General features: G+C 54.0%; 1 protein-coding gene and 1 long non-coding RNA gene across 3 annotated transcripts in view; one reads left to right on the top strand and one right to left on the bottom strand.

Annotated features, from left to right (window-relative positions):
- Ppard (peroxisome proliferator activated receptor delta) overlaps positions 1 to 19,405 on the top strand; it is a 67,508-nt gene that overhangs the window by 17,700 nt on the left and 30,403 nt on the right. The gene's annotated exons all lie outside the window — the stretch shown is intronic.
- LOC116074316 lies at positions 9,955 to 12,891 on the bottom strand. The gene is made up of 3 exons (XR_004112170.1): positions 12,716 to 12,891; positions 12,463 to 12,550; positions 9,955 to 10,362 (listed from the first exon to the last, which is right to left on the bottom strand). It is a non-coding gene; the product is annotated as an uncharacterized LOC116074316 (long non-coding RNA).

Here is a 19,405-nt window from a genome sequence, read left to right as displayed (position 1 = left end):
TGGCCATCTTCAGTCCCCATGCTTGAGCGACGGAGAGCTGGGGTTTGGACCCAGAGCCTAATGACTACCACCACACTTGGTTACCACGTCAAGTCCCCTTCTGATCCCGCCTCCTGTGTTGCCAGTTTCCCCTCCCATCCTCTAAAGTGGGAACTGTGCCAGTTCCCACTCCCATGTTAGCAGCCAAGATCCTTCCAAAATAGGTTGTGCCCCTGGGATCTGCTCGATGCCCCGAGGTGTCAGGCACTGTGGAATTTCCCTGCGGAGTTCCCCTTGTGCAGTGCTGGGGTGGGAGCCTCCCACTGCCTTGTGTTGCAGGCACGTGTGCAGGTTGACCAGCCTGGGAGCTGGTGGGTCCCACGCAGGGCACGGCATACGGCATACCGGTGGCCTTTCCAGGGAGTTTGGTCCACCCAACTAGAACCCCCCTTGCTGATTAGTGTGTAGACTGGCTTGCCGTTAGCGGCTCCTCCCACAGCCCCAGGCATCAGAAAGAAGCCTGACTCCCTCTGAAAGCAACCTAATTCCCTGGGTGGGAAAACACTAAGAAATGAATGTAAAGGAAAAAATCAAATTACCTAGAACCTGCTCAGAAATCACCGTGATTTAATATGTCAGTGGGTATCCTTCGGGATGTCTGTCTCACTGATATCGTCCCTCTGTCCCTGCCTGCCCCCCACCCCGCATGAACACACCTATACATCTTTGTCTATTTGATACTGGCAGTCTTGTTGTGTGGCCTTGAACCCGAGAGCCTGCTGCTTCGGTTCCGCTCCTGTTAGGATTTCTGGTGTGTCTGACCGCAGCCTGCCCAGCACTGTGTGAAGCGTGTGGTTTAATGGCTTCATATTTACACAGCTGGCCAGCTACTCTGAGAACAATGTCATCGCTCCAAACACAAGTCTCTGCCCACACTCCCATGAGTCTTCCCCCCACCCCAGCCCCCAACTGTCAAGCTGCTCTGTGTACCTCTGGGACATTTCCTGTAAATGGGACTGTTACTGTGTGATCCTTTATAAAAGTCCTGGCTCCTTTCTCTGGGCATAAATGGGACACTGTTTTGTAAGCTTCATGAAACAGTTATATTACCAGCAGTGTGGGTGTAGTTGTTAAAAATGTATTTATTTGTTAGTTAGTGTGTCTGTGGTGTGGGAGTGCAGTGCCCACAGAGGCCAGAAGAGGGCACTGGATCTCCCGGAGCTGGAGCTATTTATAGAAGATTGCACCACTGGAAGTGGGCACTGAGAACCGCACTCAGGACCTCTGTGAGAGCAACACAGGCTCTCAAGCACTGAGCCAGCTTTCTAGCCCAAGAATAGTTTAGGCTTTTTGTTTCTTTTTCATTTTTCTTTTTCTTTTTAATAAACCGCTGGATGCAGCTGTGATGCCTGTAATCCTAGCAAAGGAAGGTCGAGGCAGGAAAACCATGAGTTCAAGGTCAGCCTGGGCTATATGTGACATTCCCTCCCCCCCAAAAAAAGAGAGAGTTGTTAAAATACTTGTGTCTGTGTATGTTATGTGTGTACGGTGCCCTCAGATGGCTCTGGATTGCCTGGGGCTGTGTTCCAGGTGGTTTGTGAGCTGCCTCCTGTGGGTGCTGGGAACTGAACTTGTGTCCTCTAGAAGTCATCCCAACAACCCCAAGAATTTTTTTTTTTTTTTTTTTTTTTTTTGGTTTTTCGAGACAGGGTTTCTCTATATAGCCCTGGCTGTCCTGGAACTCACTCTGTAGACCAGGCTGGTCTCGAACTCAGAAATCCGCCTGCCTCTGCCTCCCAAGTGCTGGGATTAAAGGTATGAGCCACCACTGCCCAGCGAATTTTTTTATTTGTTTGTTTTTATTCCCCTCTCACATATTATTATGTGGTGACCATGGTTGCCCCTCCCTCACTCCTCACAGTCCCTCCCCCTACCTCCCACCTCCCCTCTCCCTCCTTTTCCCATTAGAAGAGAGCAGGCTTCCTGGGATAGCAAACAAGCCCCTCCCCCCCCGCCCAAGGCTGGGCGAGGGGTGTTAACAGCAGAGCAGAGCCGAGTATGTGGTCTTCTTTGACGGGCCCTGCTCTTGCATGCCACCGTTTCTCACCGGCTTTTCCAGGGTCCCTCATCTGCAGTTTTATTCTCTGTGCTACATAGAATGGAATGACCCAGGCGTCACAGTATTTTATTACATCCCTGCACTAACTATTCCATGTCATCGCTAATTACCACTGTTAATCATTCTCTGTGCCTGATGTATTGTTGAAGCGAACAGAGAAAATAATGGGTTTACTTTTGATGTCTTTCTAAGTTCAGGACACTCTAATTTGTTCTTACCTCCTTCCCGCCTCCCTTTCCCTCCCTGTGGCTGGTCCTCTTTCTCCCCATGGCCCTTCCCCTCCCTGTGGTCCTCCTCCTCCCTGTGGTCCTCCTCCTCCCTGTGGTCCTCCTCCTCCCTGTGGTCCTCCTCCTCCCTGTGGTCCTCCTCCTCCCTGTGGTCCTCCTCCTCCCTGTGGTCCTCCTCCTCCCTGTGGTCCTCCTCCTCCCTGTGGTCCTCCTCCCCGTGGTACTCCTCCCCCTCCCCCCGTGGTCCTCCCCACCCCCAGTGGTCCTCCTGTCTGTCCCCCTCCCCTAGATCATTTTCTTTTTGATCACAACTTTGTTTATACTTTCATTACAGACAGACAGACAGACAGACCGACAGACAGGGACACACATACTGAAATCTAGACTCTGCACACAAGAAAACTAGCATTTTTTTTGTCTTTTTGTTTATTTACTTTTGCATTTTTGAGACAGTCTCCCACAGCCTCTGCATAGCATGGATGAGGTTGAACTCCTGATCCACCCGCCCTCTACCTCCACCTCCACCTCCACCTCCCCCAGCTCCTTATTTGCCTGCCCGAGTCTGGTTTATTTTATTTAACATAATGATTCCCAGTTTTATCCATTTGTCTGCAAATGTCACCATCTCACCATTTTCCTTTGTGACTGTAAGATCCACGAGAACCCGCAGCGCATACCGAGTGTGCCTGCGGCTCTGTGCGGGAGCCGTACTCATCCACATACCGTTCAGACCTCAGAGTCTGCGCCCGATTCATAAACTAACCTGCATTATGGGTCTTAAGTATAGGGGGTGTTCCTACACTTTCTATGCGGGAAATCCTGCCACAGGCTTGTTGAAAGCCACCGGAGAGCTCGCTGGGGGTATGGGACAAGCCTCTAGGGCCTCTGCAGCCCCCTCTGAGCGTGCTCACGTGTGTCTTGCACAGAACTATGTTGGGTGTGCACTTGAGCTGAAGCAGCAACTGAGGCTGCCCCTGGATCCCATATAGCCAGAGCTAAGTGGGATTCAGGGCTGTGCTGTACTGCCCAGGCATTGAAGGCCATCTATGGATGAAGGGGGCTGCTGTGGGTCTGATGTTCCTGCTCAGAAGTCCCCTTGTCTGGAAAAGAAGCTCCCTAGAGTGGCACCATCAGCCCTTCCCCACCCCCAATGCAGGCCAGCTCATCTTCTCACCAGGACCCTTCCCTGCCCTGCCCTTCCCTGCCCGTCCCTGCCTAGCTCCTCGCTCACTCTCATTCCCTCCTTTTCCTGACTCAGCTCCTTACCAACACCCCTCGCTGGCCCAGCTCCTCGCCATTAAACCCCCTTCCAGGCTTGCTTTTGGCAGGTGTGCGCTTTAGATTTTTTTGTGGGGTTCTTATGTGTCTTATGCTGGCCTCAAACTAGCTGTGTGGCTGAGGGTGCCTCTGCCTCCTGTTCACAGGTGTGTGTTAGCATGCCAGGATAGGTCTGCAACTCTGGGGGGGCGGAGAGGAGGGGAGGGGAAATAGAGAGAGACAGAGACAGAGAGACAGACAGGGACAGATAGATTGATCGATGGGGTTTGGTATTAATATGGTTTGGTTTGGTTTTGAGATAGAGTCTCACTGTGTAGTCCTGGCTGTCCTGAAATGCAGTATGTAGACCAAACTGGCCTTGAGCTCACAGTGATCCACCCACCTGTGCCTATTGAGTGCTGGCACTAAAGGTGTGTGCCACCAAGCCTGGCTGACACTGACACGCTTTTTAAATTTTATGTTTTATTTATTTATTGTGTGCGTGTGTGCTCACACACACGCACCTCAGCACACATGTGGAGGTCAGAGGGCAGCTTACAGGAATTCGTTCCTCCTTCCACCACACGGGTCTTGGGGACCAAACTCAGGTTTGTTAGCCTGGCAGCAAGCCTCTTTACCTGAGGAACCGTCTGGCCGGCCCTCACTTTCGTAATTTTTACCAAATTCTAGCATGTTACACTAACTTTTCTCGCTGCGGTCTTAGAGCATCTAGTTTGCCAGCCCTCTGGGTGTGGCCGAGTTCATACAGAAGCCTGTGGTCTTTTGGAGTATGATACCTTCCGGCCTGCCGTAATAACCGGTTCATTTAGAAACTGATGCTTGTGTTTCTCCCCACGGACCACGTAAGGTCTGGCAGGTCTCCTGGGATTGCGTCACTTCCTGTTGCCTTTAGTAGGCCCTCTCTCCACTTGCAGGGTCACGAGTGGGCACGCCCTGGTGAGGGCGTGGTGTTGGGTGGGTAATGTGTGCGTGAGAGGTGTGGGCGTGGGCTCCGGATGTGGCCACCGAAGCCTTCTGAAGTCATCAGGAGAGGTGCACTCCAAAGCTGTGTGACATCAGAAATGTCAGCAAGGAACATTTCCAGGAAGTCTGATGCAGTCTGCACTGCATCTGCGGGTCAGGACGGTGGGGGGGGTGGGGGGAGGGGGGCGCCCACACAGCTGTGTGTGCAGCCTGAGTCACCCCAGCGGAGAGCTCTGCTTTCCACACACTTCCTGTCTGGGAAAGCCTGCTGCAGGATAGCTACCAAGAGTTCCAGAGAGCTTGGGTCTCCAAGCATGCTCACAGCACGGGGGGCCTTTCACATATGTGTGGGGCGTGCACTGGGGGACGGGGAGTCCAGGACTGGCGCTTTTCTTGGGACCTGCACTTGGAGGCTCTGCTAAGGTCCTAGGGCCTACCACCTTCTTCCTGGGTGGCATCTGGTGGCCTTGGCTCCTTTATTAGGCTCCTTGTTTTCTGCCTCAGTCCCTGTGTGGACTTAAGCCTCCTGCACTGGGTCCAGCCCTCCGAAAATGCTGCTCCCCATCCCCCACCCCGCCCCTATATCAGGGATGCTCGTAGCCTCTCCTTCCTTCCCTCCTTCCTTCCCTCCATCCTTCCTTCAGTTGTTGTGTTTTTTTGAGACAGGGTTTCTCTGTGTAGCCTTGGCTGTCCTGGAACTCACTGTGTAGTCCAGGCTGGCTTCGAACTCAGAAATCCACCTGCCTCTGCCTCCCTTGAGTATGATAAAGACTCCAGCCACCCTAACTTTCCTTGGCATCTCTGAGTCCCCACTGTGTTTGGTGCCCCCCAAAGGGCCCTATGTGCTTTACTGTTCTCTCAGCAGCTGCCTCACCCCGGCCCGCTGTGACTGTACACCCTCTCCTCGGTGGTTGCGGCTCTGCTGTTCTGGGCCTCAGTTTCCCTCTCCTGCTGCTGTGCCCAGTCCTCCTTTTTCTGCTCCCGACTATGACTGTCCTTTGCTTTGCCTCTCTCTCATGCTCTGAGATCTCTCTGTTCACTAGTGCTCCCCGTGGCTGCAACCTCCACTCCCCACCCCACCCACCCCCGCCCCATACCAGACTTCTCACCTCGAATCGAATCTGCCTGCTCATGCTTGGCCTTCAGGGCTGCACAAGTTTCCTGCTCCCGTTTTTCTGGGTTCACAGGCAGTTTTGATCTATCTATAGGCTCTCAGTTCCATCTTCCTTTTTTCCTCTTTTTTTCCACCCCTCCCCCCTTTTTTAAAGATGTGGTCTCACTATGTCATACTCATTGACCTGGGACTTGCTATGTAGTCCAGCCTAGCCTCAAACTCAGAGAGGTCCTCCTCCATGCCCAGCCCTGTTTTTTGATTGTCACCATGTTGCCTAGGCTGGTCTGTAACTTATGATCCTCCTGCCTCAGCACTCCGAGTTCTAGGATGTACTGCCAGGTCTGGCCCTTCTAGCAAAATGAAAGCCACAGAGGCCACAGAGCACTCATCCACTCCTGGCTGTGTGAGGAGCCACATGAAACCTTAAGAGTAATCAGCCGTGGAGAGCGGTGGCTCCCCCAGGCACTGGGCACACGGCTGCAGGGCAGGACGCATGGTACCCAGGAATGCTGGCCAGAGGGAAGGTGCATCTCCTCCTTGTTCCCCTTCCCGTGACACCATGCCCCTGCCCCAGACCCCACAGGGTCCCTCTGTTCTCTAGATGCTCTAGCCCTTGGTAAGCGTCCCCCGGCCTGTCCCCGCACCGAGGGGCCACGCTGAGGTCCAGGGGACTGCTTCTGCTGCTGCGCCCAGAACCCTCTCACTGCCCTGCCTCCACCATGCCTCACCACGCCTCCATCATGCTTCTACCATGCCTCCACTATGCCTCCATCACGCCTCCACCATGCCTCACCCTGCCTCTACCATGCCTCCACCATGACTCCACCATGCCTCCATCATGTCTCCATCACACCTCCACCATGCCTCCACCATGCATCCACCATGCCTCCACCATGCCTCCATCATGCCTCCATCACGCCTTTTGGCAGGGGCAGGGCTCAGGGAAAGGCGGGTATGAACTACGGCTGCCTGCTATGATCCTGAGTAGTCTTAGATTTTGGGGTATGCCTCCATTTTGGATTTTTCGTTTTAAAAATAAATTATATGTATTCTCCTCTCTACTGTGATCTTTTTACTTTGAAAAGCACCAAGCTGGTTATGGTGTCCTAGCTTCTCTTCTATTGCCGTGTCCAAAGCAGCTTAGGAGAGGAAAGGCCTGTTTGGTTCACACTCCCAGGTCCTATCCTATCGTTGAGGGGAGTCAGGACAGGAACTCAAGGCAGGAGCCTTAGAGGAATGCAGCTTGCTGCTCTGCAGCTCATACTCAGCTAGCTTGCTTTTGTTGTTGTTGGTGGTGGTGTTTTTTGAGACAGGGTTTCTCTGTGTAGCCCTGGCTGTCCTGGAACTCACTCTGTAGACCAGGCTGGTCTCAAACTCAGAAATCCGCCTGCCTCTGCCTCCCAAGTGCTGGGACTAAAGGCGTGCGCCACCACCACCCAGCTCAGCTAGCTTTCTTACACAGCTCAGTATGTGTTTCTGGGGATGGTGATGCCCACAGTGGGCTGGGGCCCTCACACATCAACCGAGACAGTCTTTCTCACACAGGTATGCCCCTCCCCCCAGGACCATCTAATCCGGGCAACTCCTCAGGCAAGGTTTTCCTCTCAGATAGCTATAGGCTGTGTCAGGGTGACACTTAAAGCCATCCAGACACTGCCGGTCTGTCGGAGCCCTTGGGAGGTGGAAGGAGAATCAGTTTAGTGCTGTCCTCAGCCGCACAGTAGGCTTTCGGGCAGCCTGGGCTACTACGTGAGACCTTGTGTCAAAAAGCAAAGAAAGAGGTTAGAGAGGATGAAAATGGTTCAGAGACCGGCAGCCTCTTCACGCAGGGCACTTGCCTGTGCCGTAGACACTGGCTAGTAACTGTGCACAAGACGGTCCCCTTGTTTCCTAGTGGTGTGTGTGGGGTTTAGTGTGTTGCTTTGATTTGTTCTGTTTGTGGCGGGAGTGGAACCCAGGCCTCGGCATGCTAAGCAAGCCCTGGCCATTAATTCTTGGCCACAGCCTTGGCTGTGTCCTGTGTCCCCGTGTCTCTGTGTCTTCTGTCTTGCATCATCTGATGTTCCTTCTCCCATCAGTCTTGGGCGTCCTGCTGTGTGCACGTACTCTCTGGCACATTAATGGTTTGCTCCCTGGCTTCTGCGCTCCTCTTCAGGGAGGGGTCCTGGGAGCAGGGCTGGGAAAGTGCAGTTACTCGCTTTTGGTGGGGTTGTGTGCGTCAGCTTCCTGCCACTGTGACCAAACGCCTGAGGTAATCAGTGTCCGAGGAGGAGGGTTCGGAGGCTCCAGCCTGCTCTATTGCTTTGGGCCACTGGTGAAGCAGCACCGGCTGAGGACTCGTGACAGAGAAGCCCTGCTCAGCAGCAGGACCCAGCGCAGTTCCCAGCACCCACGCCAGGCAGAGCACAACTACCTGGAAGTCTAGTTCCAAGGGATCTGCCCTGGCGCCTCCTGCTGGCTGCCAAGAGGTACACACTCATGCACATAAGCTAAACACATGTATATTTCTAACGTTTTTATTTAGTGTTTGTTGTTTTGAGACAGGGTCTCTCTGTCCCTGGCTGTCCTGGAACTTATTATGTAGACCGAGCTGGCCTTGAATTCATGGAAATCCTCTGTGCTAGGATAAAAAGATGTGTGCCACCACACCCTCCCCATCCCTGTACAGCCTGCGTGGCCAGCTCTCCTGTGCTGGGTGCCTTGCGGCTCCTGTCTTCATCCTGCACTTGAGCCACAGTAGTGAGCACGAAGCTGCCTCCTGTGGTACGGAGCCTGGTAGGCCAGCTCCAGTCACTCATCCTGGCGGGGGGCGGCTCTCTAGTTGGGATGTGTGTCTGAGCGGGAGGGGATGCCTCTGGTCCTTCAGTCCCTTTCCCGCTGACAATCCGAGGCCACACCTTTGGTGTGGTACACGAAGCCCTGCGTGTGCCAGCCTGTCCACCTTTCCTGGCAAACTTAGTGCTCTGACACCTCAGCAAACTGAACTACCCGCAGGCCGCGGGCTCAGGCTAGAACCTTGCATGCTTTGACGTGGTGCGCTACCCTCCTTGGTTCCTGTCTGGCACGCAAAGCCTGGCGCCTAGCCTCCCTTTTCACCCAGCTCCAGACTCTGCCTTTGTAAAACAAGCACAAAGGGCCATGTTCAGTCGAACAAGCCCATCCATGCCTTCCTCCTCAGTGGCACCTGAATCCCCTGGAATATTGTCAGGAGAGAAAGGACTCATTCATGGAAAGACCGACCGCAGGACCGCAGAGTGCCTGTCTGAGAGCAGCTTCATGGGAGTGATGGTCTGTGAAGGTGGGGTTTCGTCTCCCCCAGACTGGAATACCAGGACAGCATGGACAGATGCCATCCCAGGCGGGAACCTAGGACTCCTCCCTAGCAGCTCGCAGTCTTCTGTCCTGATTTCAGCACCTGCGTGTGCAGTGCTAAGTACCACCTCTTCAGATACGGAAGTGTTCGTGGCACAGTCCCTCTCCTCCCTGAGTCCACAGAGGAGAGCAGCTCACAGCCACTGCTGGGTCAGGACTGCAGGCTAGTGAGAGGCCTTACATAGCTCAGCATCTCCTGCTGAGGAGAGAGGTGAAGCACCCTGCATCTGCGGCAGGTCTAGATGGGTCCACAGGCGTCACGGCAAGCAGCCTGAGCACCCGTAACTCATGGATGTCCTGCTGTACCGTTTTAGGGTAGACTTGTGTTTCTCAGCGTCCAAGCTGGTTGCCATGGTTACATATGTTACACCTGAGCTGCTTGGAGGAGGAGTGATGTCTCATCTCCTAAGGAACCTTGGAGAAAATGTCACACACACACACACACACACACACACACACACACACACACACATATACACCAGGACTGGGCACATGGTACTTAGCGTCTCAGAGCTGTGGCTACTTATCTATAAAGCGCCATGATATCCAGGCAAAGGCCAGGGCACACAGAGGAGCATCCGCTGTTGAAGTCGCTGGCTGTGGTGGCCGACTCCTTTCCCATCTCCCCCTGACTCGGGCTCCAGGGTGTCTGCTGCACACCCGCCCTATGCTGTTTTTTTGTTTTGTTTTGTTTGGTTTTCCTTCTCCCTCCTCCCTCCCATCTCCTCCCTCCTCTCTTTCTGGCCTTGATCCTCCTCAGTTCCCAGGAAGTGGGAATCAATAGCAGATACCCTCATGACGCGCACACACACACACACACACACACAGGCAAGTACAGCATGGCCTCTCAAACTGCAGATCAGTGAGGGGTTAAGAAAACCAGGTTCAGTTCATTTGGGGTTTGTTGGGGTATTTTTGAGACAGGGTTTCACTACATAGTTCTGGCTTCCATGGCACCTGCTATATAGACCAGGCTAGCCCCTAATAAGCAGAATACATTTGGCTCTACCTCCAGAATGCTAGCATAAGGTGTGTGTTACCACTCCAGACTCAACCAATCTGTAAATCAAGTGGGAATTAGTAACTTCATCAGAAACGGTGGAGACTTCAACCAGTGGATGTTCATTATGTGTTAAAAAAAAAAAAATAATAATGGTTGGATGGTTTAGATCTGGGCTTACTGCTTTGCGGTCCAACACCCTCCTGGTAGCGTCAGCATCCCGCCCGTGTTGGCTGTTCTTAGTTTCAAGGGATGGTGGGAAGTACTTCATTGGTGCACATGCTGCCTGGGGTAGAACTGGAGGTCTGTCCTGGGGCAAGCAGAAGAGAGTGGATATTGTATTAGGTGAGCATGAACAGTCATCTGCCGTTTATGCAGCATTAATTTAGTGCCTCCTGTCTGCTAGGAACAGCCAAAGCGGCCTCATTCCTGAGTCCAGGCAGGGACAAGCCAGGAGGCAAGCACAGATGAGAAAGGAGCCAGGAGACCACAGAGAGCCTCCCGGCTCACGGTTGCCCACCATAGGCACTCCAGTGCTCATCCCCTTTGTCATCCTTGTCCTTGTCACTGGGTGGCTTGTCTCCCTCCAGTTCTGACGTCAGCACCACCACCTGGAACCTGAGGAAGCAGCTGGCTTAGTAGGAGCCTCTGGGAATGAGCCATGTGCTTAAAGAGCAGCTCAGCCTTAGATGCTCAGAGACCAGCGGCTGGAAATGATATTATTCGTGGTCATTCTGGGTCACCTCCAGGAGGCCAGGCTCCAGGGATGGGGCATCAGGAAGGGGATGGGTCACCTCCAGGAGGCCAGGCTCCAGGGATGGGGCATCAGGAAGGGGACAGGAATCCTCAGAACCATGAGATCCTCTTCTAGGCTCGTTAGCTAGTGTGAGCATTTTGTCCATGCTGACCAGAGAGGCATTGCCATGTGCGACAAACACAACTTAACTGTAAAAATAAACATTGAAGTTCCTTCCTGGGTCCAGAGGAAAATCAATCTCTTTCTCTTTCTCTCTCCTTCTCTCTCTCTCCCCTGTTGTCTTGAGGTAGTCCTTCTTAGGTAGCCCAGGCTGGCCTTGACCTCAGCTTTGGCCAGTCAACTGCTCTAAGCTCCCAAGAAGCTACTGAAGAAAAAGTATACATCCCAGAGTGGCCTTGAACTTGTAACTCTCCTGCCCTGACCTCCCTAGTGCTGGGGATGGAGCTCTAGGCTTTGTGCATAAGAAACACTGAGCCACATTCCCGCCCCCTACCTGGTGTTTATTCTTATCCCTTCCCAGGTCAGTCCCGTGCTGTTTGTTCTCTGAGAACTCAGGCAGGCATTGGGGGTGGGGTGGGGTGGGGTGCTGTTTGCAAAGGGTGAATCAGGGCCTCCCTCATACCTGCCTCACCCCTCCTCTAAGGTGTACCCCAGCCCCGCAGGCTTTTTCCTCTTCCTCCTCTCTTATAATTTGTGTATTTTGCATGTAATGGTGTTCTGCCTGCATGTATGTCTTTGTGAGGGTGTCAGATCCCCTGGAACTGGAGTTCGAGGCGGCTGTGAGCTGCCATGGGATACTGGAAACTGAACCACGGGTCTTCTGGAAGAGCAGCCAGTGCTCTTAACCACTGAGCCCCTTCTCCAGCCCCCTCCCCACCCCCTTCTTTTTCTTAAGTCATGTAAAGATTTCAGTTCCTGGCCTCACTGCGGGATTTGGAATGCTTCCTGGAAAGTGTGGGTGGGAAGGTGGCTAGTTGTGGTGTTCCCCGGGAGGGAGCTCGGCTGTGACTCTGGGCGCTGCCCTCAGCTTCCCTCAGCTTCCCTCAGCTTCTGCACCTGCTGCGCTTTGGTCCTGCCCAGCCTCTCCTGCAGGGCTATTTCAGGGATCTGGGAAGCTTGTCGTTAACATGGGTAGGCAGTAGTTGCACCCACATGCAGAGGCCTGTGTGGGATACCACAGTAAGCAATGAGATCTTGTGGGCAGGGGCATGGTAGCTATGTGGAGTGGCTGGACCAGTTAGAGGAATGTCAGGAGGCAGCTCCAGGTGAAGGACGGGCAGGCAGGCCTTGAGCTAGGTAGGACAGGGAGATGGACTGAAGACCTTGCCCAGGCTGTGTGCGTGGGCTAGTGTCCCCTGACTGCCAGCTCCCAGGGTGGAGCAGAGAGAGATGGGAGAGGAGAGAGGCACTGTGCTGCCGTCAGGGCACCTGTGTGGCGTGAGGTAACTGCTTTGGATGCTAAGAGCTCTGATGGGTCTGTCTGTGGGATTTAAACAGTGGGCAGGAGGTGGGGTCTTCCTGGGCAGGAAGGTGGCCAGACACAAGTGGGTAGCAGGAGCAAGGAGGGTCCCCATCCCGGAGGAGGAGGAGGAGGAGGAGGAGGAGGAGGAGGAGGAGGAGGAGGAGGAGGGGAGCAGCAGGCTGGGGACCTACCTGCAGGCGGGAGAGGGCAGCATCGTGATGGTCTGTATTTGCGGGTTAGTGACACTTCCGAAGCCTCCGGTGACAGCCTCATGCCAGCCTGTGGGTAGGAGGAAGATTGTCCCACTCTGATCAGGGCTCAGAAGCTTCACTGGAGCCTGACTATCCTGCTGTCCACTGTATAGCCTGGCTTCAGGAGGAATGAGGAGGCTTGCACGCAGTGCATGGCCAGGTCAGAGGTCCAGCCTAGAGCCCTGGACTTTACCTTGAGAGCAAAGGGAGAGAGAGAGAGAGTCCAGGGCTGAGTCCACCCTGGGTGCGCCCGCCCCTCAGGAGTGCGAGCCTGTTCTGATGGGAGCAGAGAAGTAAGGGAATAGGACCAAGCTAGCAACAGTCTGGCTACAGGCTGGGGCAGGGCAGGAGGTGTGCCTTAGGGGCTGGTGCTGGACCTAGGCAGAAGAATACTCAGGACTCAGCGCTTGGTCCTTTATGTCCTGGGATGATCTGGATCTCTGAAGATGTGGGAGGAGGCAGTTGCTCTGGAAGTCTGAGGTCAAGGTCAAGATGGAGCCAAGAATGGATGCAGACACAAATCTAGGAGGCAGTAAAAGCCCTCTTATTATCCTACTGGCAGTAGGGATGGGCTTCAGACCGGGCTGCCCCGTGGCCAGCTGTGTCCTTGGAGAAGGGCCCTGTAGCCTTTCTGGCCTCTCGGGCACCGGATGCTCTGGTACTCTTCGCAGGGTTTGTATGTCCATTAGGAGGGGAGAGCAGACTTTCCAGAAGAAAGATGAGTGTGGGCTGCGCAAGTGCGTGGGCAGCACTGGCCCACAGTAAAGCGAGCACTGCCTGTGCTCCCCAAAGCTCCCTGCTCTGAGTACCCAGCTTTTGGCTGTGGGACAGAGGATGGGACGTATCAGTTGTCGGTATTCACCAAGCCCCAGGAGCACGCTGGGTGAGCTCACAGGCCATCCTTGTTTCTGTACATTAAAAAATAAATAAAAATAAAAAATAATAAGCCAGACCTGGCAGCATACGCCCAGCACTTGGGAGACAGGCAGAGGATCTGTGAGTTCAAGGCCAGCTTGGTCTACAGGACAAGTTCCAGGACAGCCAGACTACACCAAGAAACCCTGTCTTGAAAAATAGCAGTAAGCCAGGCAGTGGTGGTGCACACCTTTAGTCCCAGCATTCAGGAGGCTGAGACAGGCAGAGTCTATGGAGTTTGAAGATCTCCTGGTCTACAGGGGGAGTTCCAGGATAACCAATCAAAGCAAGGGAGACGGGAAGGGAAGGGAAAAAAGAGAGAGATCCTGTCCCAAAAAAGCAAATAAATAAATAAAATTAAAAAAAAAATTACACATACATTTGTGGTCCAGTCTCATGCTCTCTCTCTCTGACCTCAGGCTCACCGTGACAAGGTTGGATTTGAACTCTCACTATCTCCCCATTGCCAAGCGCTGAGATCACAAGCTTGCCCATGCCCATGCCCATGCCCGTGCCCATGCCCTGGCTGTCTCTGCAGCCTGATCAGAGTCAGGTGCTTGCCTCCTGGCCTGTGGCAGAATCTTCTGGTGCCTGGGGCCTGAGCCTTAGGTTTCGTGCGCCCCTCAGTGTGTCCTCAGATGACCTGAGGACGAGCGAGGCGAGCTCTTGATGGTCCAGGTTCAGCCTGTTTGTTTGTCTTAAGGTTAACATGTTGCTACAGAAATAGCAGGTATACAGATCAGAAAGTATGGCCAAAAGAGATGAGCTATCTTTGGGCTTGCAGCCCCACCTCCAGAACAAAGGGGCGTGTGCCTGGCTCCTCCCTGCACACACACACAGTCACACACACTCACAGTTGCTCTCTTCCTGCTCCACACCCCTAGGCTAAGGAGCCTAAGTTGATTGATTTCACATCTAGCTTTTCTCACTGGAGCCTGTGGTTGGTCTCTTTCTGTATCAGCCACTGCATTCTCTTTGAAATCATTTTGATGTCTTTGTGTGTGTGTGTGTGTGTGTGTGTGTGTGTGTGTGTGTGTGTGTGTAGTTTAACAAAAGATCCTTAGGCAAACATTTGTGCCACTGGACACTATCATGCCTTAAACTCAGCGCTGGAGAGATGGCTCAGCAGTTACGAGCACTGGCGGCTCACAGCTCTCCATAACTTGAGTCTCTCATCTGGCCTGTGCGGCAGCACACACACATGCTACAAGAGGCACTCAGGCAAACACTCATACATAAAAATAAATTCCCCCATCTCTGTCTCTCTGTCTCTGTTTCTCTCTCTCTCTCTCTCTCTCTCTCTCTCTTGCACGCGCGCACACACACACATACACACACACACACACACACACACACACACATTTTAAGCCATAGACTTGAGTCAGCGGGGCTGTCTAAAGCAAAGCCCTTCCTAGCTCAGTGTAGACAGGTCAGAAAGGAACGTTATAGCCCATGATTCGTTGAACCAGTGAGGAAGCTTCCAGAACATGAAAATGGCCTTCTGGAGACTCAGAACAGGCAGTAGGTGCTGCAGGCAAGCTGCAGGCTCTCCACAGAGATAGATGAAAGAGATGAACGCTTCCCTTATGGACATAACATGAGCCAGCTTCGTGTGTGTGTGTGTGTGTGTGTGTGTGTGTGTGTGTGTGTGTGCGCGCGCATGTGTCTGTGTGTGTGTGTGTAATGGGTGTGTGTACTTTAACCACAGATCCTCAAACAGGAGGAGGAGGGCAGAGGAACCATCTTGTGTTTGAGGCAGACTCTCTCAGGGGGACTTGGAGCTTGCTAAGTGAGCTAAGCCGGCTGGCCAGTTAGCCCCAGGAACCAGCCTGCCTCTGCCTCCCCAGTGTTGGACTTAGAGGTGCAGCTGCCACACCCAGCTCTTTCATGTGGGCTCTGGGCATTGAATTCAGGTTCCCCGCCTGCTCTGTGCCCAGCACTTGGAGGGCTAGTGGGAAACAAGGGTACCCAACACTTGTCCTGCAAGGGCCTCACATGTATGCAGCCTCGGGCAAAGCTTGCCGATGGGCAGCTGGTCAGGAGTGCTGTCACCCTTCCTGGGGTATTGGGATTGCACAGGCAGGGGTGGGGACTGGATACTTGGGACCTCTTCAGGGTTCTGGATGGGGTCGCCATCTTGGCAGCGGACACCTCTGGTGAATGCAGGTGTGGCTGTGGTCACAGCCCAGGCAGCCAAATGCATATCAGCTGCACTAGCAAGCAGGCGTGGGAAGAGCTGGGGATGGGGAGGCTTATCGAAGGAAGTGATGGCTAAGCTAGGGTCTGAAGGATGGGGAGGCATAAGTCAGAGTAAGTAGGGCTGAGGTGGCCTAGGCAGAAAGAGCGCCTGCGTGGAAGCCTCCGGGCAGGGAGAGCCCACTGCCAAGGTTAAGATGTCAGGCCCTCAGCTTCTCCACTGACACTGCAGACCTCTGTGGTCTCTGCCTCTTTCTTCTGTCCCTTTGTATTAAGATTTATCTCATCTCACACTTACGGGTGTTTTGCGAGTGTGGTATCACCATCACGCGCATGCAGTGCCACATGGAGGCCAGAAGGGGGCGTCAGGTCCTCTTGGAACGGTAGTCGGAGCCCACGCAAGTGCAGGGGATGGAGCCTGCGGGAGTTAGTGCTGGTCATCACGGAGCCATCTGAGGTCTCCCCTCCCCAGTCTAACCGCAGAATCAGGTTCACTTGTTATAACTGGGATCCAAGGCCACGTCCTGCGCCTTATCTGAGAGCTGGATGCCTGAGCGAGGTGCGGCTCACCATTCCCCATTGTCCACTGGCTCGCTGGCCCTGCCTGCCTTACCGTGTGTGCGCTGAGCGCTGCGTGCGTGGCCTTTCCCACCTTGCCAGCTTCTTCTGCAGGCTCTGCTTCCTGTGTGGTCTTCTCACACAGCTGTGTGCCTGGGTCAGTGTGTTTCCACATGCTTAGCACCCACGCTGGTCCAGGAAGTGACTCTTTACCTGAGGAGGGCTCAGGCCGCAGCTGGGAGCCTGCCCCTGGAGCAGTGTTTTAAATGAGCCACATAAAAAGGGACTCCAGGTTGCCAGCAGTCACTAGCCCTCAGGATTGGGGAACAAGAAACAGAAATCCCTCAATTCATAAATTATTCTGTGTCTCTCACACGCTTTATGAATTTTAAAAGAAGAAACATTGACTTTTCCGGCTTCCTTCATGTTTTGATGCTTGAGACAGGAGGGTCTCAGGCTCCATCTCCCTGTATCTCTGTTCTGATAATGGCATCCCAGGCACAGGGCACCACATGCTCATTTTAATTTAATTTTCTGATATGAAGTGTGAAGTCCTAAGTTCCGTTTCCAGAGCCCACACTAAAAGGCTTGGCTGTGCACCTGCAAGCGCGGCACCGGAAGGCGAGAGAGATGGGTCTCTGGGGCTCAGTCGGCTAGGGCTATAGAATGAAAATCCCATCCTATAGAAGGCAAACCAGCTAGAGGCCATGCTTCAGTTCCAGCAGAGGCCTGGAAGGCCTTCCCCCTGCATGCGTGAGCCACGGCAGCCCTTTTGGAAGTGGCCATCACTCCCATGTCATGAGTAATGGCAGTTAAGAAATGTTCTGTGTAGTCAGATGAACTTTCAGAACCAGTATTCCTGGGTTTGGGACCACACAACCCCACTGCCTCTTCCCATGACCGTAACAGTACTTCTGGACTGAGGCTGGGAGAAGTTGAGCTCCCCAGGCCAGGCCACTCTGTCTGGGGACAGTCCTGCCTACCTCTGAGGTGGCTGGCTAGCCACCACTAAGGTCACTCCAGCACAGGGCTCACGGGGCGCCACACCCTGTAAGGAGGAGAATGGGCTTCCCAGCACCCTGCGCACCTGGCCGTCTCAGGTGGGAAGCAGGCCCTCCTCTGGGCTAGCTGCAGGCCCCCTGACTGCTCCCAGCCACTTTTAGAAGGCAGGCTGTGTCCAAGGTGTCCTGCGGGCACCCTTCCAACCCCCGCCTACTCCTGCGGGGACCAGACTGTGAGCCATGGTAAGGTCAGTGCCTAGGGTTCCCGAGCTGGCCTGTGAATCCCGGGTAGATAAGGAAGGCCCTGCCTCTCTCCGGACTCCTAGGGAAGAGAGAAGCAGGAAGCTTTGGTGAGGAAAGGTGCGTAAGGCCTTGCCAAGCAGGTTATGTGGGTGGGGAGGTACCACCTGCTGTAGCCCCAGGATTTGGGTGGAGATTGTGGTGGAGGCCTTCAGAAAAGAGGGCTGGGACGGCTGAGTGCTGAGTGGCCCGAGACTGGCTGAGTGGCCTGTGCTGTGGCGGTCCACAACCAGCTCACAGACCCATCTCGTCCCAGTTTGCAGCATCCTCAAGGAAGCCGCTCCTGAGCCCTGGGTGAGTAGAGAGGACTCTGTCCCTGATGCTCCTGGTGTCCTCCAGAGCATTTATTGTTGAGAAGATGGCTAAATCAGCATGTGGTCTTTCCTGTCTGGGCCACCTTGTCCTGTACCTATTGCCACCACACTAAGTCAGTCAGCTCTCTGGGCGTTCCAAGTGCCTGTCCTGTGTTGCCTACCCTCGTCAGCCTCCTGGGAAGCCCCTGAGTTGGAGGCCAAGGCCGGAGAGTCCTGGCAAGGAGTGGGTTGCTCTGTGCAGGCGGGGGAAAGTGCTGGGGCGTCTTTCCCTGGCTCATGGCTGCCTCCGAGCCTGCATTTTAGCACTCCTGAGTGAACCAGTATCTACAGGTTGGCCCTGTCACCAGCTTACATCTGGTACACAGAGGCACACTTCCCTGGCAGTCTGTGGAGAGCCGGTTCCTTGCTTGTGGGGTGGAGGAGCCCGGTGTGACCTGAGTGTGTGAGGCGTGCTGCCCCGTTAATGTAGTGTGCGGGTGTCACACCTGTAGCCTGCTTCTGGTGTCATTTCTCTGTCACATCTGCAGACCCCTCCTCCTGAGTGATTGTGCAGGCTTCCCAGGGGATCTGGGGGCTCCTAGCCGGTAGATCTGTGGAGGACATGGTTGGGCTCCGATCTCTAGGCTGCTCTCCTAGGGCAGGGAGAGCCCATCTGTTCCACTGCCTCTGCACTCACTGCTTTCTTTGTTCCTTTCCTCAGGGACTAGGAAGTCCTTAGGGACTTCCTGCTTTCCAGAGCTGACTGAAGCAGCCCTTATCTAGAACTAGAAAGCCCCAGGGGGTGTGTGCTAGAAAGCAGAGAGAGACTGTCCTGGGGCTTCCTGGCCCTGTCAGCTGTCAGCGCCCTTCTCTGCTGCTTCCTGGGAGCTTAGCTGCTGCTTTTCTCTAAAGTTCTTACGCTTGTTTGTTTGTTTGTTTGTTATCTCTGAGTGTGCCTGTGCCCAGGTGTGACAGTCAGAGCACAGCTTGTAGGAAAGTGTCTGTTCTCTCCTACCACATGGACCCACTTCAGGGCATCGGGCTTGGAGACAAGTGCCATGCCCTTACCCACTGAGTCACCTCGTAGGCAGAACTTCAAGCTTCACTTCTTCACCCAGTATCAGCATGCCCGTGTGATGTCAGCAGGCCTCCCCGTATGATGTCAGTAGGCCCGTGTGATGTCAGCAGGCCTGCCTATATGATGTCAGCAGGCCCATGTGATGTCAGCAGGCCCATGTGATGTCAGTAGGCCCATGTGATGTCAGCAGGCCCATGTGATGTCAGTAGGCCCATGTGATGTCAGTAGGCCCATGTGATGTCAGTAGGCCCATGTGATGTCAGCAGGCCCTTGTGATGTCAGTAGGCCCATGTGATGTCAGCAGGCCCATGTGATGTCAGCAGGCCCATGTGATGTCAGTAGGCCCATGTGATGTCAGCGGGCCCATAATGCCAAAGCTTGGGAGTTAGAGATGGGAGGATCAGGAGTTTGGTGTTATCCTTGGTGAATTCAAAGCTGGATTGAGCTGCATGAGACTGTGAGTCAGTCATTCTCTCTCTCTCTCTCTCTCTCTCTCTCTCTCTCTCTCTTTCTCTCTGTCTCTTGTCAGTCATTCTCTCTCT

The sequence above is a fragment of the Mastomys coucha genome, unplaced genomic scaffold (assembly GCF_008632895.1).
Source record: "Mastomys coucha isolate ucsf_1 unplaced genomic scaffold, UCSF_Mcou_1 pScaffold3, whole genome shotgun sequence".
NCBI lineage: Eukaryota > Metazoa > Chordata > Mammalia > Rodentia > Muridae > Mastomys > Mastomys coucha.
Note: the sequence above shows the minus strand (reverse complement) of the source record. Positions and strands in the feature narration are given on the sequence as shown.